Source organism: Heterodontus francisci, chromosome 3, assembly GCF_036365525.1.
Source record: "Heterodontus francisci isolate sHetFra1 chromosome 3, sHetFra1.hap1, whole genome shotgun sequence".
Classification (NCBI taxonomy): domain Eukaryota; kingdom Metazoa; phylum Chordata; class Chondrichthyes; order Heterodontiformes; family Heterodontidae; genus Heterodontus; species Heterodontus francisci.
In genome coordinates this window covers 117,073,920-117,088,359 of record NC_090373.1, presented here as the reverse complement: position 1 = coordinate 117,088,359, position 14,440 = coordinate 117,073,920, and the positions used below count along the sequence as shown (strand labels likewise).

General features: G+C 42.3%; 1 protein-coding gene across 1 annotated transcript in view; it reads right to left on the bottom strand.

The window, feature by feature from the left end:
* Positions 1-14,440, bottom strand: part of nt5dc1 (5'-nucleotidase domain containing 1) — a 706,882-nt gene that overhangs the window by 527,824 nt on the left and 164,618 nt on the right. The gene's annotated exons all lie outside the window — the stretch shown is intronic.

Genomic DNA, 14,440 nt, shown 5'->3' with positions numbered 1-14,440 from the left:
CTAAAAAAAAAGCATGATTACCTAAAATAATAGTCAAGTTCATAAGTATATCTGTGCGACTAATGTTTATCATCCGATACTAAACATATATCCCTGAATTATCTAGGTTTCCCATTATAAATATGGCGTATACAGCAAGACACTGGTGTGATAACATATTGTTCCAGAAATAATTCTATGTATTTTTGTAGCTGTACTTCTTGAAGAAAAAACTTGTGTTCTCCACTGTCCATTAGCAAATAGCTGCTCAGTCTGTGTGACATGGTTAGTTATTTTCTTCATCAGCACCTTTGTACAAAATATGTCAAAGCAAGAAATATATTTTGGTAATATGGAATCAGTCTTTAACCCTCTCCATTGTTTCTTACCTAAAAAGAGACCGCAATCTTCCCCATTTTCAAACCTGTGCTTGAAATTACAGTGATTCTGTTGTAGTCTGTTTCTAAATTTTAGATTAGCACCACTCTTTTCTCCATTTTTTTCATTAATGTATACCACTTCAGAGTTCATAAATTTTACTTATGCAGTTTATATTCAATAGCTGCTTGTTCAGATTAAAAATATTTTCAATGTATTTGTTCAAAACAAAATGTAAATAATTTTTCTAATGAGTAACATTTTTTCAATGTATAGAAATGTTCTTTTTGTAATGTATGTTGTTGGATCAGACAGACCAGGAATGTCCAAGGTTTGTTCCCTGGTCTGTGCAATTATCAGTCAGTCAGCTTGGCAGTGAAGACACCACAATTGGTCTCAGAGTTTCTAGGCTACACAGCAGTAAGATGGTGGGAGCTGGAGGCATTGGGCAGGGTTGGGGATGGGAGTGGGGGAGTCGGGGGCATGGTGTTGGGTGTGATTTAAATGTAGCAGGTTTCCGAATCTGGAACAGTATTCCTGTGACCACTGCTGGAATATGCACATATCACCCGGCAACAGGAGTAGGCTTGGCTGCAATGTCAGCACACTCAAATAGCTAAATTTTACTCTCTGGAAGCGCAGATGAAGAATGTCCACTTTGATTGATATATCAAAGGGCTGCTGGCATCCATGGAACTGTATCTCTAATGAGTCAACAATTTCAGAAGGGAAGAGAAAAGTGGGAATGGAAAACTTGCACCAGTCAAGTTTGAGGTTACGACTACTACAACTTTTACATAAAGTGAACTGTAACATATCAAATCATATTGTATTACTATTTCTTAAAGAAACTTTTAATATGTGTTAAATAAATTTTTGAAACTGGAATCAAACAGGTTTACTTATTCGACACAAACATCCAAATTTTCTTTTGCAATAAAACTGGCAAATTATGAGCCTACGAATGAAGACTTCCATCTGTGCGAACTGCAACTGAAATGTGTTTAGTTTAAGATTACGTTCCTGAAATTCCACAGAGGTTCTACCCATTTCCTGTTATCACTCTGTGGAACTCTAGTGGAACCACAGCAGAATTTCAGGGCCTACATTTGATGGAAATATGTTCACAAAGTGGAACTATACTTGACTTAGGTAATAGATATCAAATGTGAACCTGTGTTCAGCAATAATGCCCCAGAGACAAACAGACTACCAACACTCAATGTCTAGGCTTATGTAGAATGGCTAATTGGGCAGATGTCTGTTTATGACCCCAGCAGATTTAACTCCCACAGCAGAAGAGTAAAAAATACACTTCCTCAATGACAAAAGTTAATTCTTTGCTGCTATGTTTTTACATCATCACCTGGCTGTTTCAGTACTCTGGTACTGGAATCCAATACCTTTATCCTTCCCAACTTTGCAAATGACTGCCCTCAACAAAACAGAACGATTCATGACCAACTGTGGATTTTAGGTTCATAATCCATAACGTTCCTCGAAGTAAAGATGTTCAAGCTTTTCAGCTAGTTGGCTCCATCTAGCCCGCAGGCCAAACTTGGGCATCACTGCCATATAGCACAAGAATCACATCCAATCCAACTATAACAAAAAAAGCATTACACATAACCTTTTTCTATGATTATGTACATTTTGTAAGGCACATATTCCATTTTTTTTAAACAAATTAAAATGACAATAATACAAAAGCAAAATTTTACGAATGCTGGCAATTTGAAACACTTTCTGAAGACAAGCTATCCACCAATATTTATGATAAAGCCACGGGGTCCCACAGCTACCTGGACTACACTGCCTCACGCCCCTCATCCTAGAAGGACTCCATTCTATTCTCCCAGTTTTGCTGCCTCCATCACATCTGTTTGGATGATGCAAGTTTCCATGCTAGCCCTTCTGATACGTCTTCCTTTTTCCTCAACCGAGGATTCCCACTCACAATGACTGACAGGGCCCTCAACCGTGTCCGATCTATTTCATGCACTTCTGCTCTCACCCCTTCCCATCTCTCCCAGAAACATGATGGGTTTCCCTTGTCCTCACCTTCCACCCCACCAGCCTCCGTATTCAACGGATCATCCTCCACCATTTCCGCCACCTCTAGCATGATGTCACTACCAAACTTATCTTCTCCTTCTCTTTCAGCATTCCGAAGGGACCATTCCCTCCGCGACATCCTCGTCCACTTCTCAATCACCCTGTCCCTTTCCCACGGCACCTTTCCATCCAAGTGCAGGAAATGCAATACCTGCCCTTTTACCTCCTCCCTTCTTACCATCCAGGGCTGTAAACACTCCTTCCACGCGAAACAGTGATTTACTTGCACTTCTTTCAGTTTAGTATACTGTGTTCACTGCCGACAATGTGGTCTCTTTAACATTAGGGAGACAAAACGCAGACTGGGTGACCGCTTTACAGAACACCATCATTCGGTCCTCAAGTGCGATCCCGAGCTTCCAGTCGCGTGTCATTTCAATACTACACCCTGCTCCCACTCTGATCTTTCTGTGCTTGGCCTGCTGCAAAGCTCAACAAAGCTCAATGCAAGCTCGAGGAACAGCACCTCATTTTTCAACTGGGCACTTTACAGCCTTCGGGACTCAACATTGAGTTCAATAATTTTAGATCATAACCTCTGCCCCCATTTTCTTTCTTTTTTAGTGTTTATTTTGTTGGTTTGTGCTTCCCCCCTCACCCCGTGTTTGTTTCTTAATCCCTTGACTTTGTGTTCGGACAGCTATTATCCTGTCATTTTTACCCCATCCAGACACATCTTTTGTTTCTTTACTTGTCCCATGACTACCTGCTTTGGTTTGTACCATGAAATCTTTTGTCATTTAATCTGTCCTGCCCTCCACCCTATCACACACCTTCCTTTTTGTTCTTTCCTCCTTCCCCTTTCACTTGCTCAAAACCTATTACATAACCTTTTATTAACCTTTTGCTAGTTCTGATGAAAGGTCACACAGATCTGAAACATTAATTGCTTTTCTCTCCACAGATGCTGCCTGACCTGCTGAGTATTTCCAACATTTTCTGTTTTTGCTTAAAATTAAAATGACTTGTCACTTTATAAACAGAACACCACCTACCTGATGTATTTAAACAAATGAGTTCAACTGGACATGCCACACAAGTAATAAACCTTTCTGATTGAGCTAATTTAATTAAATCTGATCACACTTGGGGAATATATATATAATGCAAAGTAACATTTATTGCCATCTATTTCAACAACACTTTGCATTTATACAGCATTTTTAGCATAGATGGTTTTCCCAAGCTTCAAGCTATCAACATCCTGGGGGGGTCGCCATTGACCAGAAACTGAACTGGACCAGCCACATAAATGCTACGGCTACGAGAGTAGGTCAGAAGCAGGGAATTCTGGGGCGAGTAACTCACCTCCTGACTCCGCAAAGCCTATCCACCATCTACAAGGCACAAGTCAGGAATGCGAGGGAATACTCTCCACTTGCCTGGACAAGTGCAGCTCCAACAACACTCAAGAAGAACCATTTACCATCCACGACAAAGCAGCCTGCTTGATTGGTACTCCATCCACCACCTTCAACATTCACTCCCTCCACCACCGACGCACAGTGACAGCGGTATGTACAATCTACAAGATGCATTGCAGTAGCTCACCAAGGCTCCTTCGACAGCACCTTCCGAACCCGTGTCCTCTACCACTTAGAAGGATAAGGGCGGCAGACACATGGGAACACAACCACCTTCAAGTTCCCCTCCAAGCCACACACCATCCTGACTTGGAACTATATCGCCGTTCCTTCTCTGTCGCTGCGTCAATATCCTGGAATTCCCTTCCTAACAGCACTGTCGGTGTACCTGCACCCCAAGGACTGCAACAGTTCAAGAAGGCAGCTCACTAGCACCTTATCAAGTGCAATTAGGGATGGGCAATAAATGCTGACCTAGACTGCGATGCCCACATCCCACAAACGAATAAAAAAAATGCTTCATACGAGCATGAAGAAAAGTAGGCACCAACCCAGAGGACACATATGGTGGCTAAAAGCATGGTCAAAAAGATGGGATTTATGGGGGCTCTTAAAGGAGAGAGACAAAATGGCACAGGAGTTCAGAGAGGGAATTCCAGAGCTTGGAGACTGAGCTACGATCACCAATAATGAGAGGACACTACAGGAGATGATAAAAACACCAGAGTGGGAGGAAGGAGAGTTTGGTTATGGGGGCAGCGGTTGGGGAGGGGGCTGAGTAGTCTATAAAGGGGTAAGCTATACAGCAATTTCCACACAAAAATGAGGATTTTAAATTTGAGCCTTTGGAGACTGGGAACCAATACAGGTCTGTGAGGACAGGGTAATGGGTAAGTGTAACTTGCTGCTTTACAGGATATAGGCAGATAAAAATTAGAAATCTGAAGTGTATGGATGATGGTGGATGGGAACGGGCCACAAGAGCACTGGAGTAATCAAATCTGCAGGTGACAAAGGCGTATGGTTAATGCAGGGGTGAAGACAGCAGGTATTAGAGATGGAAGTAGGAGAGGACACAGACTGCAAACACAGCTCAGGCGTGAACAGGACACCAAAATAACAAACTGGTTTGGCCTCAGTCAGGGGGTGGAATCACTGGCCAGGGTACAGAGTATGCAGAGGTGGCTGCGGGTAACTGCCCCAGTTTTCCCAATGCTTATCTTAAGGCTGCAGAAAGTAACAGCACATCCAAGACTGCATGTCAGACAACTAAGAAGTCAGGTGAGGCAGTAGAGAAGTTCTGCTGCGTGTCATCAGTGTACATATGTGGGCTGTCCCCCATCTGTGGGTTATGTTGCCAAAGAATAGCAGTAGATGAGAATCAGGATGAATACTTGGGGGACTCTGGGAACTGACAGTGCAGAGGTAGAAAAAGAAGCCAATACTAGAGATGTTTTGACTACAATCAGATGGGTAATAGCGAAACAGAGTACATTGATCATTTTTTATTAATATATTATTATTAGAAGTATAAAATAAGATTAAAAATGCTGGAAATACACAGCAGATTAGTCAAAAAGAGAAAAGAGAGGCTATGACATTGTGAGCATGTACTCTTTTTAAGAACTGACCCTCTAAGTTTGTCCTGGCATCTCTATGCCTTATCAGAAGTCCTTCCAACTGTCAGTGAAATAAAATGAGGTGAATGATTTTAGTGGTTTATCCAGACCACTCAAGTCATAATGTAACCATGTAATAAACAAGAAATTGTTTCTATGAATGCTAACCTGTGTAATCAGAGCTAGACACTGCACAAATGACAAAAATGGAGATGTACATCAACAAATATTTGTGAACTTTTCTAGATGCAGGAGGGCATGCTGTAGATTAGAAAGTGGCAGAGATATTGAAATTAAAAGGGATCAAGTCACACAGCTGAAGACAACATATTACCCAGTTTGATGACTGTTTTTACCATATGAGCAAGGAGAATGTAGTGGACCTTAGACACTTAGGACTGGATTTTACCTTAGGCGGACAGGAATTTGCCACCAATGTAAAAGTCGGTGGCGAACCCGCTTGCGCATAACCCAGGAATCCGTCCCGTATTTTACAGGTCCCCGGGCTTTAATTGTCCCGAGGTGGGACGTCCACCCACTTGAGGGAGGAGGTCCCGCCTCAGTGAGCTGCCGGCCAAGCACTGGGAGCATTGGCCACTGCTGGGACTGCAGTCCAGCCGAGGACATGGAGCCAGGAGTGAGGTGAGTTGGGCTTGCCTCACCAGTGGGATCGATCCTTTCGTGGTGAGGCTGGAGTGGTTGTTTGGTGGGAGGGGGGCATCTTGGGTCCCGGGGGTGGGTTGGGAGGTGGGGGCGCCCCTCAATTGGGCACCCCCCCCAGGGGTGTGGAAAGCCCGCCAGCTATTGCTGGGCAGCCTTTCACGTCCCCAGCACGCCCGTTTGCCACGGGGGCCGTTGCCCCACCCCCACCCGCCCGACTGCCGTAAAGTTGACCGGAGGCAGGGCAGGTAGGCCTCCCGGAGCCTCCCACTCAATTTTACGCTGCCCCCATGCCACCATCCGACCCGCTGGGGCGGCGTAAAATTCAGCCCTTAGATTTTCAGATAGATTTGGGCAACATCTTATATCAGAAATTAATGGCCATGGTAAACTATCAGGGAATTAGTGATCAAATGAATATTGGTTTAAAAACATGAAATAGAGTAGTCACATCTAGTGAATTTTCAAGTTGTGCAGGAATACAAATGATATAGCAGAAATGTGGTAAAATGGCAAAACAAGTGTTGGTTTGTATGACAAAAGAGTAGAATACAAATCAGAAGAAATGATGACACTACCAGATAAAGTACTGGTTATACCCTCTCTGAAGTACTGTGTACGGTACTGGTCATCAAACAAAGGACATCATTGCCCTGAACTGAAAATATTTCAGTGAGCTTTGACAACCAGGATGATACCATTGGGTAAACCTTTCTTTTACAACTGGGGAACAGTGCATCAGGTCTATGCGTCCAGTACACTGCCGGGGTTTGTGCCATGAGACAACTAGGCTGAGCCAGGTATAGCTGATGGACTTTTCCCCACTGTGGCCTGGCATAACTCCAGGATGTTACAACTGTCAATCATCCACTGGAACCAGAGGGAAATCAACTCTCAGTTTTTGTAATTATAAAGACTGTTTCAGATGGCCTAAAGACATTTTCAGAGCAAAGGATGGAGACTGGAGTGAAACAAGACAAATTTTTGCACTAAGAAATGTTTAAAAACTCGATGTGGTTTAAACAAGCAGAGAATCTAGAGAATTCAGGCAAAATTATTTAACACAAGGTAACAGGCATTTGGAGTACATTACTAAGAAAAAGTAATTGAAGAAAACTCTTTAATTAGGTTCAGTAAACAACTAAATATGTTGTGGAGAAAGGTAGGATGAAAGAAAGGATAGAGGGCAAAGAGATGGGGCCAAGATTAACTAAAAGGGGGGGGGGGGTGCATTTTAGGCCAAATGCATTTTTCTTGTTCCTAAACTTTCCTATGTTCTAACCACCAATTCAAACAACTTGGTTTAAAAATAGGTGGCATCTGCAAAAAGTTAAACACATAGTGAGCAAACTTAAAAAAAACATTTTGTATGCTTAAATTGCCAGGACACTTTAGCTGTAATAGTTTTCATGCCAAATATCTAACATCTTAAACAAGTGGAATGTCACATTTATTTCCACTGATCTCAAACAGTCGTTATTTGGACTGTAAAGCATCAGACTGGATCAGTGGGTCACATTCTCCCCTTTGAGTCAGGTGGTGGTGGGTTCAAGCCCCAGTCAGGACTTGAGAATATAATTAATACAGTATTGAGCAAGTGCTGTCTTTTGGATGGCCTGTTAAACAAAGATGCCATCTGCCCGTTCACCACGGAACTATAGGAAAAATCAGGAAGTTCTCCCCGTTTCCTGGCTAACATTTGTCTCTTAATCAACACCAGCAAAAACAGGTTAATTTGTGGACCTTCACCATGCGCAAGTTAGCAAGCATAATTATCCACATAACAACAATGACTCAACTGGGTGTGAAGCACTTTGGGTTGTGCTATGGGATTATTGCCCTGAATTTACACAGGACTCCCCTGACTTCCTACAATGTCAGCAGAAACCCCAGAAAAAACAGCATAAATCTGTTTATTCTGTTTTGCCGGAGGTTCTGCTGATCTCTCATGGGAGAACCCCCTCTCAGCAGAAACTCCAGGCTGAGATAAATGCAAGTTCTATTTTTAAAATGATAATTTTGCAGAATAATCTTCTTTATGGCCACAAAAATCATATCTTGGGCACACTGCAAATGTTCTTAGTGTTCTTTATTGTTATTGTTCTTTCCTTCACTGATTTTACGTTATCTTTTGTAAACGATCAGGCATCCATAAGCAAATAGGTAACAGGTATAGATTTATGTCAAAATAACACCATTAACCTGTCAAAAAATTCAAATTTAATGTTACTCATCTGCACAATTCACTGATTTTAATCAAAAAAAACTCATGCTGCTGATGATTACTCACCTTTAGTTGTTACAATAGTCATCACTCATTGAATAAACTTATACAGTGATAAACTATCGGTAACCAGCAAGCCAGAAAGCATGTGAAAAGTTACTGCAGAACCATTCAGCATGAAACAGCATCCCTGAAGGCAGTCAAAAGGGTGAGAAATTTGATAAGGCCGAAAATGGGTACAGCTTTCGCGATGCACAATTAACCCACACGTTACTTCTGATGCAGACAGCACGCAAACTTCATGCTGCCTGCTTATTTGCATGATTTCTGTGTGCAGCTCAGTGCTAATCCCATTGCTACATGGTTGCATGTCTGAGGATAGGACACACAATTGTGAGGTGCTAGTACCATTAAAGGCAGCTAGAGTGGGTGCTGGAACTGGTTGCAAAAGAGAAAGAGAGCTAGAGCATGCAATGATGGCAAAAGATGGCTGAGAGCAGGCTCCAAGATTTTCCATGACGAATTGTAAAATATGTCGCAGGGCTCCTCCAGAGCTATCCAGGCAGTAGACGCATTGCTTAAGAACCTCAATGGCCTGCTCGATGACCTTTTGTGTGGCAGCATGACTTTCATTATATGCCTGCTGGCCATATGTGCATGGATTGCGCATCGGAGTCATAAGCCAGGTGGTCAGCAGATAGCTCTTGTCGCCCAGCAGGCACCCTCTGGTTTGTTGTGGTGGCTCTAATGCTGATGGTACAATGCATGGTTGCAGAATGAAAACATCATGACTGCTGACAGGATACCAGGCACTGGCCCCTGCATGATGCACAGAATACAGCCACATACCAGCTCAACATCTCTGTCCTGGGATTGCTGCATTGTTCCAGTGAACATCAACACAAGCTTGAGGAACAGCATCTCATTTACTGATTAGGCACACTACAGCCTGCCGGACTGAACATTGAGTTCAATAATTTCAGAGCATGACGTGCCCCCCATTTTAGTTTTATTTTTAGTTATTTTTTTCTTTTTCCTTTTTTTCATATTTTTTTTTCTGTGTTTATTTTATTTCATCTTAGTTTGTTCAGTTTGCTTACCCCTGTTTTTTTTCATGTTTGTACTTGCGGCTGTTCAATTTTCAGTCCATTAACACCCTATCTGTACTAATGCTTTGTCTTTCAACACACTATTAACATATTGTTTGCCTTTGCTCCACGACCTTCTGGTCAGCTATTCTGTGACCTTGTCCTATTTACACCTTCTTCTTTGTTATCTCTTGTCCCACCCCCGCTTTACTTGCTTATAACCTTTTACATTTCTAATATTTGCTAGTTCTGAAGAAGGGTCACTGGCCTGAAAGGTTAACTCTGCTTCTCTCTCCACAGATGCTGCCAGACCAGCTGAGTATTTCCAGCATTTCTTGTTTTCATTTCAGATTTCCAGCATCTGCAGTATTTTGCTTTTATTTTAGTGAAGGAATGGAATCCTTTCCAGTTGTGATACATCTCAGAATTTACATGCGGGGACCACAAAGCAACATATGTACAATGGCTCCCAGTAATTCTAGTAAAGCCATATGCTTGTTCTGCCTGCTAATCTCTGGCAAGAAAGAATGAACTGTCGTCACCTCTCTTTGCATACCAAGTGTCAGTCACCTCCCTTATACAACAACAGGCAGAAAAATGAGAGATGCTCCAAATATCACTTGCTTCAGTCTGAAAGGAACTTGACTCATAAAAGTTCAAGGCCACAGTCACTTTCACATACACTGGCATTGCTGTCCTCACCCTGCTTTAAGGCTGCAGTACAGGTTGCATCAGGTGGCCGATTTCACTGCGCACCTCCTTGGTGAAGCAGAGGCATCTAACACACTGTTCCTTGCCTAGGTTGAGATAGGAAAGTTGCTCCCTGAACACCCTGGGCAGATATGGTCACCTGCAGCGAGCCCTTCTCCCACCCCTCATCCCCCCTCTTCAAGCAGCTTGTCCTCTCTTGTGTCCTCTCTGCTCATTCTGCCTGTCATGCTGCAGGCCAAGGGGGATAGAAATTTAATGTAGAGAACTGTGACGTGATACATTTTGATAGTAAGAGTGAGGAGAGGCAATATAAAATAAAGGATATAATTCTAAAGGGGTACAGGAGCAGAGGGACCTGGGAGTATATGTGTATAAATCATTGAAAGTAACAGGGCAGGTTCAGAAATAAGGCATTTGGGATCTTGGGCTTTATAAATAGAGTCACAGAATACTAAACCAAAGACGTTATGATGAACCTTTATAAAACACTGGTTGGCCCTCAACTGGAATATTGTGTCCACTTCAGGAAGGATGTGAAGGCTTTGAGAGGATACAGAGAAGATTTACGAGACTGGTTCCAAGGATAAGGGACTTTATTTATGTGGATAGACTGGAGAAGTTGGAGCCTCCTTAGAAAAGGTTGAGAGGAGATTTGATGGAAGTGTTCAAAATCATGAGGGGTCTAGACACAGTAGATAGAGAGAAACTGTTCCCATTAGCGAAAAGATTGAGAACCAGAGGACACAGATTTAAGGTGAATGGCAAAAGAACCAAAGGCATTATGAGGAAAATCTTTCTTTCTGGGGGAAAGTGGTCTGAGCAGGACCCTTGAAGCCAGAATCATGGCCTTCACCTTGTCCTGCAGACCTCTGCAACTATAAACAGCAGTATAAACCACAAAACACTTATATGAACTCAACAGCAGCCAGCAGAAATCAATCCACAACTAACCAGAAAGTAGTTGATGACACCTTTAAATAGTGCTGCTGGGGAGGGTTCTTCCTGCTGCTTAACACTTGCTAAGCTGTGCATGGTGAGAGAGTGCACTGGTTGGAGCATTCAGGTTGAAAATGACACCACTGGCGTCAAATCAACGTTGCACACTGCAGATGTCAGGACTTGCCTACTCTGCATACCCACATGAAAGCCCTTATTAAAATAGCGGCCAGCTTCAGATGCGTGTACACATAGCGTGGATACCATTTTGGACCCGAACAGGCATCGGTGGCACTGAAAATATGACTGCTAGGGAGCTAAATATTTATGGCCAAAGTGTTCTTATGATCATAAATTGAGGCAGTTACAGAACAAAGGCAGTAAGTTAAGCCTAAGGTCCTCTTTCCCCTATGACAAAGATGAAATAGAGTCCGTAAAATTTACTACACAAACTGCTTTTTCAGTTAGACAGTTGTGGAAATCTAAAACTCTCTCCCCTAAAAGGCTGAGGATGCTGAGTCACTTGAAATTTTGAAGATTGTGATTGAGATATTTTTGTTGTGCAAGGTTACAAAGGGATATGGATCAAAGGCAAGTAAATGAATGGTAAAACAGACGGCAGAGGCTGAATGGACGTACTCCTGCTCCTATGTTACAATCAATCCTTTCTCTTCTGCAAGATGTGCATTTTCTTGACTAAAATGGGAAAACTGTGTGAAGAGCCAGCAATTTTCTGACAGAACTGGATGAGAGCATTCTTGTCTTGATTAGAATCAATACTTCTTCAACTTAGGAACATAGGAGCAGGAATAGGCCATTCAGCTCATCCAGCCTGCCCTGCCGTTCAATACGATCATAACTGATCATCCACTTCAATGCCTTTTTCCCACACTATCCCCATATCCCTTAACGGCATTTGTATTTCGAAATCTGTCAATTACTGCTTTAAACATACTCACTGACTGAGCTTCCACAGCCCTCTAGGGTAGAGAATTCCAGATTCACAACCGTCTGAGTAAAGAAATTTCTCCTCATCTTGGTCCTAAGTGGCTTCCCCCTTATTTTGAAATTGTGTCCCCTGGTTTTAAACCCTTAAAACGCCTCACCATACTAGGCAGCTCTCAGAGCAGACCCAGAACTTTTATATACAATTTGCATTCATAATGATGACATTGTGCTCAAAAAGGGGATTTAAACCAGAGATCTCGTAATCTGCAGTTAAACACTCTCCCACTGAGCTATAGCCCCTTCATTAAATGCTTGAACTGATTGAATGTAATCTACTAAGCAACAAAGCTCTTAAAGCCACAAGCACTTTTTGTGAGTAAATTTAGTATAATATGCAGTAAAATGTTAATTTATGCAATTTTCAGTTTATTTTAAAACAAGGGCACCACCAAGTGTTATCTTTCTTACATTACAGGAGCTAAATTCGGCAGCCCTCCTTTTTCTATGTTCAGTCATAAAGTCTGAAACACTGTAATTGCATGGTGTCGAAACATTCTGGATAGCAGATGTCATGAAATCAACTGACCACAGAAACACCCAGAAAATATTAATAGAAAAAATACAAATAGTTCTTTATTTAAAACATGAACTAGAATAATGCCACCAATTACATTTTTAATTTGACAATAATATAGATACACACGATAATAAACAGAGGTTTTGCACTAAATTATATCTGCAAACTGTGACTGAGTTAAGAAATTAAGTTCTGAGTGGGATACATAGGATAATTTTTGCAAACACTATTTTTTTTGTTGACAAGCACATCCACCACTTCCTTTTATCTACATTTCCATATATTTATTGCCTTCAACTTACCCAAGGTAGCATTTTAGCACTAATTCAAATCACATTTCTGTTCTGATAAATGCTTCACTAATTTCCAGAAAAAAACTGCTTTTATCACATAGATCAATACTGAAAATCCCATCACTGTGTCACATTATTCTCTTGTACTTCTCTCTTCTTAAGATGTGGTGCTGTTACTTGAAGTACTTCCAACAAAAATAATTTCACCCTTCTCCTTATACTGGGACAGAAACATGGTGTATTCATAAGATACAACGTTAGGCAACCTGTAAAAACAAATAGAATGAAGGATGCTACAACACAGTAGCAACATTTCATATACCTTACATAGTGTACCAATATTGTTCAGTAATACACTAAATGCAATGAAAAGGCAATATACAATTTGAATGTAAAAATATATTGTGAATGATAAGTGAGAGACCCCCAGGAATTAACTTTCTGAACAATATATTTGTGGGGTTTTGATAATTCTATTAAAAAAGATTGTTTACTTTCAATGTTTCTGCAAACGTTATGCTTCCACCATGTAATACACATTCAGCCCATCCAGAAATACACTGTTTAATCTTATTTAATTTATATAGTTCATCATTCTTTCAAATTTATTCTCATTTTGGGGCAAAATGAAGGTCGTGTGTGTATATATATTTGTGTGTATATACACACACATATATTAATGTAGAAAAAAATGGTAGTGGCATTATTTCAATGGGTGACATTCTTGCAAATCTAACCCAACAGAAACATCGAGCTGGATTTTGTTGCGCTCCTGGCATCGAGCTCCAAGGCTGGGTGGGAAGGGCGGGAAGATGATCGTACTGGCAGTGGCCCATCACAGAGCCTAATGCCGGGAGCGCCAGGCCCAATCTTCCCGGTGGTAGTGAGGCTTCATGGCAGCCCCCGTGCCGCTGGACAGCAGGGCCCGACTTTAAATATTTCAATAAAGGAGATGAATACATTTAATTAGCATTGATCACAATCTTACCTGCTGCCAGGGATCTTCCATGCGGCAGCCGGCACTCCCCCGTCATCACTTTCCCATCCAGGGAATGCTGGCACCACCAAGGTAGGGAGGTGCGGGGGGGCGGAGTTAGGAATTTTAGTGAAGTGGGGGGTGTGTGAAATCTGCAATAAATGTGTGCGGGTGGGGGGGGGGGGGGGGGTGACCTCTGCACTTTGTACAGTTTTTTTGGGCAGGGAGGTCAAATCAGCAATTTAAGTGTTTTGGGGGGGGGGGAGGGGCCACATTTTATTTGCAGTGTACTGGGGGGGGGGGGGTTATGGGGTTAAATATAACATTTTTGCAGCAGGTCTGGTAGCCCTTTAAAAATGGCACCAGCGCCTGCACGGAGGCAGCTGACGATGTTGCTGGAGCCCAGCCCCGTCACCTGATGGGGGGAAGCAGCCCGACCGTGTATTACAATGAGTCGCTGTGCGCTAGATCGCTGCAGCATAACGGCACACGGCCCGCATTTTCTTGCATGCCACAACTCCCAGCAGCGGGAATGTAAAATCCAGCCCATCAAATGCCAGCAACATTCACAC